Source organism: Saccopteryx leptura, chromosome 3 (genome assembly GCF_036850995.1).
Source record: "Saccopteryx leptura isolate mSacLep1 chromosome 3, mSacLep1_pri_phased_curated, whole genome shotgun sequence".
In the NCBI taxonomy this organism is placed as follows: Eukaryota; Metazoa; Chordata; class Mammalia; order Chiroptera; family Emballonuridae; genus Saccopteryx; species Saccopteryx leptura.
The window spans coordinates 322,592,501-322,602,980 of NC_089505.1; positions in this window are offsets into that span (position 1 = coordinate 322,592,501).

The window sequence follows — 10,480 nt, forward strand, 5'->3', positions numbered from 1 at the left end:
GTAATAGCAAATGTTGGAGAGGCTGTGGAGAAAAAGGAACCCTCATTCACTGTTGGTGGGACTGTAAAGTAGTACAACCATTATGGAGGAAAGTATGGTGGTTCCTCAAAAAACTGCAAATAGAACTACCTTATGACCCAGCAATCCCTCTACTGGGTATATACCCCAAAACCTCAGAAACTTTGATACGTGAAGACACATGTAGCCCCATGTTTATTGCAGCACTGTTCACAGTGGCCAAGACATGGAAACAACCAAAAAGCCCTTCAATAGAAGACTGGATAAAGAAGATGTGGCACATATACACTATGGAATACTACTCAGCCATAAGAAATGATGACATCAGATCATTTACAGCAAAATGGTGGGATCTTGATAACATTATAAGGAGTGAAATAAGTAAATCAGAAAAAAACAAGAACTACATGATTCCATACATTGGTGGAACATAAAAATGAGACTAAGAGACATGGACAAGAGTGTGGTGGTTACCAGGGGTGGGGGGAGGGAGGACAGGGGGAGAGTTAGGGGGAGGGGGAGGGGCACAGAGAACTAGATAGAGGGTGGCGAAGGACAATCTGACTTTGGGCGAGGGATATGCAACATAATTTAATGACAAAATAACCTAGACATGTTTTCTTTGAATATATGTACCCTGATTTATTAATGTCATCTCATTACCATTAATAAAAATTTATTTTAAAACAAAACAAAACAAAAAAAAAACAATACAATTAAAAAAATGAGCAAAGGACCTGAATAGACATATCTCCAAAGAGGACATACAGCTGGCCAATAGACATAAAAAGATGCTTAACATCACTAATCACCAGAGGAAAGCAAATTAAAATCACAGTGAGATATCACCTCACACTTGTCAGAATGGCTATCATTCTGTGTCTGTCAGCAAAGGTGTGGAGAAAAGGAAACCCGTGTGCACTGTTGGTGAGAATGCAGATCAGTGCAGCTACTGCGGAAAGCAGTATGAAGTTACTGCAAAAACGTAAAAATGGAACTGCCTTATGACTCAGCGATTCCACTTCTGGAAATTTACCCAACAAAACCCAAAATACTAGTTCAAAAGAGTTAATGCACCCCTATGTTCACTGCAGTGTTATTTACAATAGCCAAGATTTGGAAGCAGCCCAAGTGTCCACCAGTAGATGAGCAGACGGATAAAACAGCTGTGGCACATTCACACAAAGAAACACTACTCGGCCATAAAAAAGAATCTTACCCTTTTGTAATGGACAGAACTGAAGAGTATTAGCTAAGTGAAATAAGCCTATCAGAGAAAAACAAGTACCATATGATTTCACTCATATGTAGAATCTAATGATCAAAATGACTAACAAGCAAAATAGAGACAGACTCCTAGATAGAGAGCAGGCTATTGGGGTGGGGATGGGGGTGCAGGTTGGGTGAAGGGAGTGGAAGGAGTGAACAAAAAAGGACCAAAAAATGAGAGAAAGAACTCACAGACAACAGTGCGGTGATTGCGGGGGTTGCTGGGGTTGGGAGGGGATAAATGGTGATGGACAAAGAGTATGCAATACAGAGTACAGAGATGTGTGCTAGAATCGTGCACCTGAAACCTGTATAATTTTGTTAACCAGTGTTATCCTAATAAATTCAATTTAAAAAAAAAAAAAAAAAAGAAATATATTATGCTCACTTTGTTAAAGATGGCACTGCCCACATGGAAGCCCATCGCCCAGGTGATATTAATGTGTATTGGGGATGGGCTGTGGACAGGCAGGATCCTTGTAGCCTGGGCCTTGGTTTTAGGACTAAGCCTTTCCCACCCTTTTTGATGTGGGGTGGTGCAATTCCATCATGCCTCAGATAACTGACTTTGTATTAGAGACTTCTCTATTTTATATATTGGATTAACTGTTTTGATTTCTGCACTATAAAGTGGGGCAGACCAGGAGCTTGCTCTCTCAGTTCCTGAGATTAGTATTAGAAGACAGAGCAGAGAGGAGAGAAGAGAGAGGCCATGTGGAGGAGGCCAGGAGAAGCAGCCAAGATGGTGGAGTGTTGAAAGAGAAGCCAGTTTGTGCAGTTTGTGTAGAGTGAAGGAGATGGGGAACAGAGATGAATGAGGCTAGTGAGCTAGAAACCTCTGATTCTAGGAAACTCGGATAAGTCAGTAGCTTTGTGAGCACTGAATGAGTGGGTTTTGGAGCCCAGTGTGTGTTTTTCCTTGCCCTCCAGGTGCAAGCTAGGATTAAAGTAATGGCCCACCAGTTCTTGGCACCATTGTTTCATTACCATCTGTCCGAATCTAATGCGAACCTGCATGGGCCAGGCGGCTATGATGGTGGCCGTGATGGTGGCCGTGGCTACTGGCTTTACAGTTGTACACTTAAAATGTAATATTTTATGTCAACTGAAATTTAAAAGTTTTTTTAATTTAAAGAGAAAAAAAGCAATTTCTCAATTTGATGCATTAAATTCCTTTAAATATGATATAAACATTTTCTAACAGGTTATTTTCTCATTTTTGATGTCAATTTTTAAATATATTTGATATTACTCTAAATGAATCACAGTATGAGGTCATTGGATCCAATATATGCTTTTATTAAAGCTTTTTTATGCATTCCAGCAAATTTATCAAGTGTTTCTAAATAATAAACAGTTTTTAAAAATTTTTTACAAGCAATCATGCATGTAAGATACATATATAATTGTTTTTGCTTTGTGTGGTTCCAATATGCATGAATTTCAGCAATCATTCTTAGTTAAATAACATCTGTTAAACACAGTTCAAATTTTAATTACAATGGTTGTATAGTAAACAATTTGACCTTTCAAAAGGCAGTTTTGACCTTTGTCCCTAGCTCCTGGAAAGTAACTTCTAAACCACTAGGATGATCATACATAATGGGCCTATCAAATAACACGGAGAGTTTGTGATAACAAAGTGACTCATAGTAGGTATACTGAGTCACTTTATATCAGCCAGATCTCTGGAGAAAAGAGCAGGGTTAAATACTGAGTTCAACCATGAAACAATTATTCCTATATAATTAAGACACAATAAAAACTTTGCACACTAAATGCTGGGCAAGCTTCCCTGTGTTGTCACATATTGATGCCAAAAGGGTATTGTATCCTGAGGTCACTTCATCTTTTGCAACTGGAACCTTTCTAGAAATATCTAATATATGATAACCTATCATAATAAATTAGTTCTCTACAGATAAACATATGCACATATGGGCTCTCAGAACAGTTTTGAAACACAATAAAAGTATGTATTTGTATGTGCTTTTTAGTTTTCAAAGTGATTTTACTTTTATTATTTTATTGATCACTCAAAACACTTCTGAAGTTTATCTGCTTTTGGTGTAAAATTACTGCTCTTTTTGAAAAGTGAGTCAAGAAATTCTAAATAGATAAACATACAGACAGACAGACAAATGGGCAGAGTAGTCCCAGAATCATGGCATCCTCCTCCTGGAAGGGATTGTAGAGATCAGGCCTTTGACAAAGTTCATTTTAAGCTCTAAAAGAAAGAGATTTGCCCCACATCACATTGTCAGTTATGTTGACAAAGACTCCTGATACTTAAATTTTCTTCCATAACACCAAGCTGCTATTTTTATGGCTATAAAATAGGTATTTAAAACAAAATAATTCTAAAAAAAATCTATTTTTGAAACCTATGTATTATGTAATAAAAATAAAGAACACATTCTCATCAATAATTATTCTCAAAAAAAAAAATTGGTGGTTGAGAAGAAGGCCAAAGATGTTCACAGGGACCATTACTATGTACATTAGCACTAAATCATTTTTATCTTTACAAACAAGAAAGGTTGATGAGTAAAATTATGGATTTGGGGCTCAGAATGATCAGGATTATCTCGATCATCTGCTTACCAACTGCTTTTTAGCTTGTTATGTGACCATTCTAAGACCTACTTTTCTTATCCATGTAATGAGACCTATAAAAGTAAAATTTATCTTTAAAGGGTATTAGGAGGACTAAAATGAAATAATCTGCATAAAATATTTAATACAGTGCCAAATATAAATATATAGCAAGTGCTCAATAACTGTTAATTTTATACATTTGTATCAGTGAGAAACATTTATATAACTTCAGAATATCTCTACATCTTTTCACCATCCCCCCATCTCAAATCATAGAATTTCCACATAATTTAGTCTATATTTATACTCCTTTTGGAGCTCGTCTTATTTCTTTGAAAACTCACAAAAGTTGGTCAAATCAATTAATGCCAGACTTAAAACTATGGGATCCTCAAGTATAAGCTAAGGAATTTAAAAATATTAATGCAGATGCTAGGGAGCCCACCCACAGAGATTTCTATTCAATTAATCTGAGTTACAATCTAAATATTATTTTTTAATTCCTTAGATATAGTCAGGAGTGAGACCCCTACTCTAATTTATTATAAATTCTATAATTTAAATTTGAGGCTTTGTAATTACAATTTGGTCTTTGCTAAGAAACAAAATGCAGTTACTAGAAACAATCCCTAAGAAAGTTTTAATGTTAAACTTACAACAATAAGTTTTTAGATCAAGTATTATAAATATGTCAAAGAATTAAAGGAGATCCAAGAAATGACAGAGTAGGTAGATGTTACATTCATTTCCTCCCAGGACCAAACTGGAACTTTAACTAAATGTAAGAACAACCATCCTGAATAACCAACTCAAGACTGAATGAAGAAGAGTCTTATAACCAAAGATTCACAGAAGCTGCATTGAGACTAGTAGAAAGGTCAGAGACTTAAAAATGGCTGGCCCAATTCCCTCAAGCATTGGCTGAAGTTCCAGAAGGCAATCTCAGCTTCAAAGCAGTTAACCCTTTGAAATGTGTGGCCTAAACCTGAAGCTGGGCTCCCAAGCCCAGAGCACCAGAGATGGTAAGAGGCACCCACATAGCATTTGGCTATGAAAAGCAGCAAGGATATTGTTGCCAGAAAGAAATGAGAATCTGAAAAGAATCAGGTACACTCTTGTAAAGCCAGTAGCCACGTCCATCATCACAGTTGTCTGGCCCGTGCAGGTTCTCATTAGATTCTGACAGTCGGTAATGAAACAACGGAGCCAAGAACTGGTAGGCCATCATCTTTAATCCTAGCTTGTACCCAGCGGGCAAGTAAAAATACACACTGGGCTCCAAAACCCACTCAATCAGTGCTCACAAAGCTACTGACTTATCTGAGTTTCCTAGAATCAATAGTTTCTAGCTCACCAGCCTTATTCACCTCTGTTCCCATCTCCTTCTCCCTGCACAAACTCTGCACAAACTGGCTTCTCCTTCAGCACTCTGCCATCTTGGCTGCTTCTCTCCTCTCCTCCACATGGCCTTTCTCTGCTCTCCTACAAAATGGGCTCCTCCTAGAACATAATCACTCTTCTCCCGGAACAACGTGATCTCTCTTCCTTTTAAAACCTTTTAGTGCAAAAGCCCTCCCACAACACATATTAACATAATCACGCCCATCCCAAGCAATCACCTAGGCGATGGACTTTCACATGGGCCGTGCTACCTTTAACAAAGTGAGCATAATATATTTTATCTGCCCAAAAATTCTTAAAGGGCCAATGTACAAAATCTCATTGACAGCCACTTATCCTGGGATCCAGTGAAAGGACTGCTGAGCTGATTAGAGTCAAGTGAGGAAAGCCTGAAGTCTGTGGCTCTGGGGAGAGACAAGACAGGAAGAGGACAGGGTTAAATAGTCACCAGGACCCCTGCTCTGAGTAATTTTCTAATACCACAGGTATCATCTTTCTAGGGGGAAGCACTCCTATCTGTGTGGCATCAGCCTTGGAGAAACCAGTTGCCCCACCTTCGAAACTCTCACTTGCCTTGTTAAGGAGTCAGCAGCCTTGGCCAGGGAGAAGTAGAGGTTCAGACAGATTCAGGGGATAGCAATGACTCAGTTGTCTGGCTTCAAGGTGGAGGCTATCCTCCCCACTTTCCTCGGAATCTGACTGCTGTTTTCCTCTCATGAAAGATTCTGTAGAACCATCCTCCTGGCTGCCAGCAGAATCATTCTCCTGGTTCCAGAGGCCCCACACACCAGACTCTTATTGACTGTGTCTTGCAGAGGTCAAAATAAAAATCAAGGACAAAAAGATGCCTGTATCTCTGGGGTGAGGGCCACACACATTACCTTTCCTAAAGCCTGATCACACCTTCCCTCATAAGAGATCCACTGGCCCTGACCGACTAACTCCACCAAAGTCTCCTTAAGTGACCAAGCCTAAAAGGCAGCCAGCAGGTGGAGGCAACTAAAGACAAATTTCACAGTGCCTTGGGTCTTTTGCTGACCTGCCCCAAGCCTAGTGCTTGTAAAAGCCTGCTTAGGTGTGCAGCTTGGTTCTTCTCATGCACACCCAAGCCTAACAGAGGCAGTGATAAACTGTGGATGGCTTATAGCTACAATCAAGATGCTAAAGGCCAGTCACAGGCGACATCTTAGACTGGCCTGCACCATGTACCCTTCCAAAAGATTCAGGAAGGACACACCAAATAAGCAGCTTCAGACAACATTCAAACAGAATTTAATTAGCTTCAGAAGCAGCATATCTAAAGAAAGAATTTATCAGGCACCAAATGAAGCTGATGCAAATCATCCTTCTTATGGTCAGCACCAGCACAGCAGTTTATATGCATTGGTCAAGATAGAGCCACACACTCATCCAACCTTTGTGTCAATCTCATGGACAATGGGACAATATGGCCAAAACTCAATTACAACAGGAAGGCCTACATAAACCATAAAGAGGAATTCCTGGTGCACACAACTCAGGTGATTGTGCCATTGGACTCAACAAAACACCTATTACAAAAGACCACCCTATAAAAACTAGGAAATAGCACATCTATCTAATTCATAAAAACAAACATAAAGAGGTAGCCAAAATGGAGAGGAAAAAAAAAGAAACAGACTCCAAATAACACAACAGGAGAAATCTACAGAAAAAGAGCTAGCTGATATGGAGATATAGAGTTCAAAGTAATGGTTATACAGAAGCTCAAAAAACAACGTGAAATTTTTAACAAATAGATAATAAAGCATTTAAAAACATAAAAAATCAGATGTAAATAATACAATATCTAGCATCAAGAATACCCTGAAAGGAATAAACAGTAGGGTGGATAAAGCAGAGAATCGAATCAGCAATTTGGAAGACAAAGTAAAAAGAAAAAAACAATCATAACAACAAAAATAAAAAAGTATTAAAAATAATGAGGATAGTGTAAAGGGCTTTTGGGGCAACATGAAGCATAACAACATCCATATTATAAGGGTACCAGAAGGAAAAGAGAGAAATCAAGGGATGGGGAACCTACTTGAAAAATAATGACTGAAAATTTCCCTAACCTGGAGAAGAAAAGACACAGAAGTCCAGCAGAGTCCCAAACAAAATAAAATCAAAGAAGCCTACACTAAGACACATCATAATTAAAATGGCAAAGGATAAGGACAAAAATAGAATATTTAATAAAGCAAGAAAAAATCAGTTAGTTGCCTAAAAAGTAACTCCCATAAGGCTGTCAACTAATTTCTCAACAGAAACATTTCTGGCAAGAATAGATTGACAAAACATATTCAAAGTGATAAAAAGCAAAGACCTACAACCAAGACTATTTACCCAGCAAGGATATCATTTAAAATTGATAGAGAAATAAAAAAACTTCCCAGACAAGCAAAAGCTAAAGGAGCTTGTTTCCAAAACCAATATTACAAGAAATGTTAAAGAACCTGTTTTAAAAAGAATTATAAAACAAAAGAGGAATATAGCTAAAAGAATAAAATGACAAATCAATATGTACAGGTACCTATCAATAATCTCTTTAAATGTAAATGGCTCAAATGTACCAATAAAGGACATAGAGAAGCTGAATGCATTAGAAAGCAAGACCCATATATATGCCTTCCACAAGAGACATGCCTCAGAATAAAAGATACAGGCTAAAAGTAAAAGGATTAAAAAGGGTATTTCACACAAATCAAAATGAAAAAAAATTGGGGTAACAATACTTATATTTGACAAAATAGACTTTAAACCAAAGGTTATATTAGGAGATAAAAAAGGACACTATATAATGATAAAAAAACACAATCTAATAGTGGAATATAACCCTTGTAAGCATTTATGCACCCAATGTAGAAGCATCTAAATATGTAAAGCAAATCATGATAGACATAAAGGGAGAGATCAACACCAATACAATCATAGTAAGAAATTTTGACACCCCATTGGCATTAATGAATAAATCTTCCAGACAGAAAATCAACAAGAAAATGGTGACATTAAATGACACATTAGACCAGCTGCATTTAATTGATATCTTCAGAGCATTTTACCATAGAGCAACCAAAAATATTTTTTTCAAGTACACATGAAATATTTTCTAGGATAGACCACATATTAAAACACAAAACAAGTCTTAATAAATTTAAAAAGATTAAAATCATATCAAGCACCTTCTCTGACCATATTAATGTGAGCTATAAAATTAGAAATCAGTCACAAGAAAAAAATATACAAAGACATGGAGGATAAATAATATGCTTCTAAACAATGAATGAGATAAAAGTGAGATCAATGGGAAAAAATAGAAAGATATCTTGAAAAAAATAAAAAGGGTAACACAGCAACTCAAAATCTAAGGGATGCAGCAAAAGCAGTCCTAATAGGGAAATTCATAGCATTACATGCCTACCTCAAAAAAAAAAAGAAAGCCACAAATAAACAATCTAGCTTTACTGAAAGAAACTTGAAAAAAATTCCAAAGAAAGGAAATAATAAATATCAGAGCTAAATAATAAATAATAAAAAAGCTAAATAAATAAGCAAAATAGTCTAAAAAACTAATGCATAAGATCAATGAAACCAAGAGCCAGTTCTTTGTAAAGATGAATACAAATGATTATAAATAATATTGCAAACAACTGTATACTAAAAATTTGGAAAAGCTGGATGAAATGAATAAATTTCTGGAAACATACATTCTTCTTAAATTGGTCAGAAGGAAATAGAGAATTTCAATATACAGATTATAGATAGTAAAATTCAGCAGTTATCAAAAACTCCCAAAACAAAATTCTTAGTCTGGTGTTTTGTTTTGTGTTTTTTTGAAGTATGTTGTTTAATTTCCACAATTTTATGGGTTTCTTTATTTCTCTCTTGCTGTTAAATTCCAATTTCAAAGCCTTATGGTCAGAAAATATGCTTGGTATAATTTTAATCTTCCTCAATATGATGATGTTAGTTTTGTGGCCCAAGATATGGTCCATCATTGAGGATGTTCCATGCACACTGGAAAGGAATGTGTGTGTAATTTGATGTTTTGGGATGAAATGTTCTGTAAATGTCTATTATGTCCATTTGGTCTAGCAGTGGTTGGCAAACTCATTAGTCAACAGAGCCAAATATCAACAGTACAACGTTTGAAATTTCTTTTGAGAATCAAATTTGTTAGGCCCTGGCCGGTTGGCTCAGCGGTAGAGCGTCGGCCTGGCATGCGGGGGACCCGGGTTTGATTCCTGGCCAGGGCACATAGGAGAAGCACCCATTTGCTTCTCCACACCCCCTCCTTCCTCTCTGTCTCTCTCTTCCCCTCCCGCAGCCAAGGCTCCATTGGAGCAAAGATGGCCCGGGCGCTGGGGATGGCTCCTTGGCCTCTGCCCCAGGCGCTAGAGTGGCTCTGGTCGCTGCAGAGAGACGCCCCGGAGGGGCAGAGCATCGCCCCCTGGTGGGCAGAGCGTCGCCCCTGGTGGGCGTGCTGGGTGGATCCCGGTCGGGCGCATGTGGGAGTCTGTCTGGCTGTCTCTCCCTGTTTCCAGCTTCAGAAAAATACAAAAAAAAAAAATTGTTAAACTTAAACTATATAGGTAGGTACTTTCCTTATTGAGGTAGCGCCCGCACATGGTATTTTGTGGAAGAGCCACACTCAAGAGGCCAAAGAGCTGCGTGTGGCTTGCGAGTCGCAGTTTGCTGACCAGGGGTCTAGTGTATCAATTAAGGACAGTATTTCTGTATTGATTCTCTGTTTGGATAATCTATCTAAAGTCATCAAAGGTGTGTTGACATCTCCAAGTATGATTGCATTTTTGTCTGCTTCTATTTTTAGAGCATTTAATAGTTATCTTATATATTTTGGTGCTCCCTGGTTTGGTGCATATATATATATTAAGAATTGTTCTGTCTATTTGATACAATGTCACCTTTGTCTTTATAAAATGTCCATCTTTGTCTCTGGTTACCTTTGTTATCTTCAAGTCAGCATTGTCAGATATGAATACGGCTATACCTGCTTTTCTTTTTTTGCTTGGAGAATCATTTTCTAACTTTTCACTTGAGTCTACTTTTGTCCTTGCAGCTTAGATGTGTCTCCTGAAGGCAGCATATGGTTGGATTTTACTCTTTGATTCAATCTGCTACTCTGTGCCTCTTTATTGGTGAGTTCAGTTCA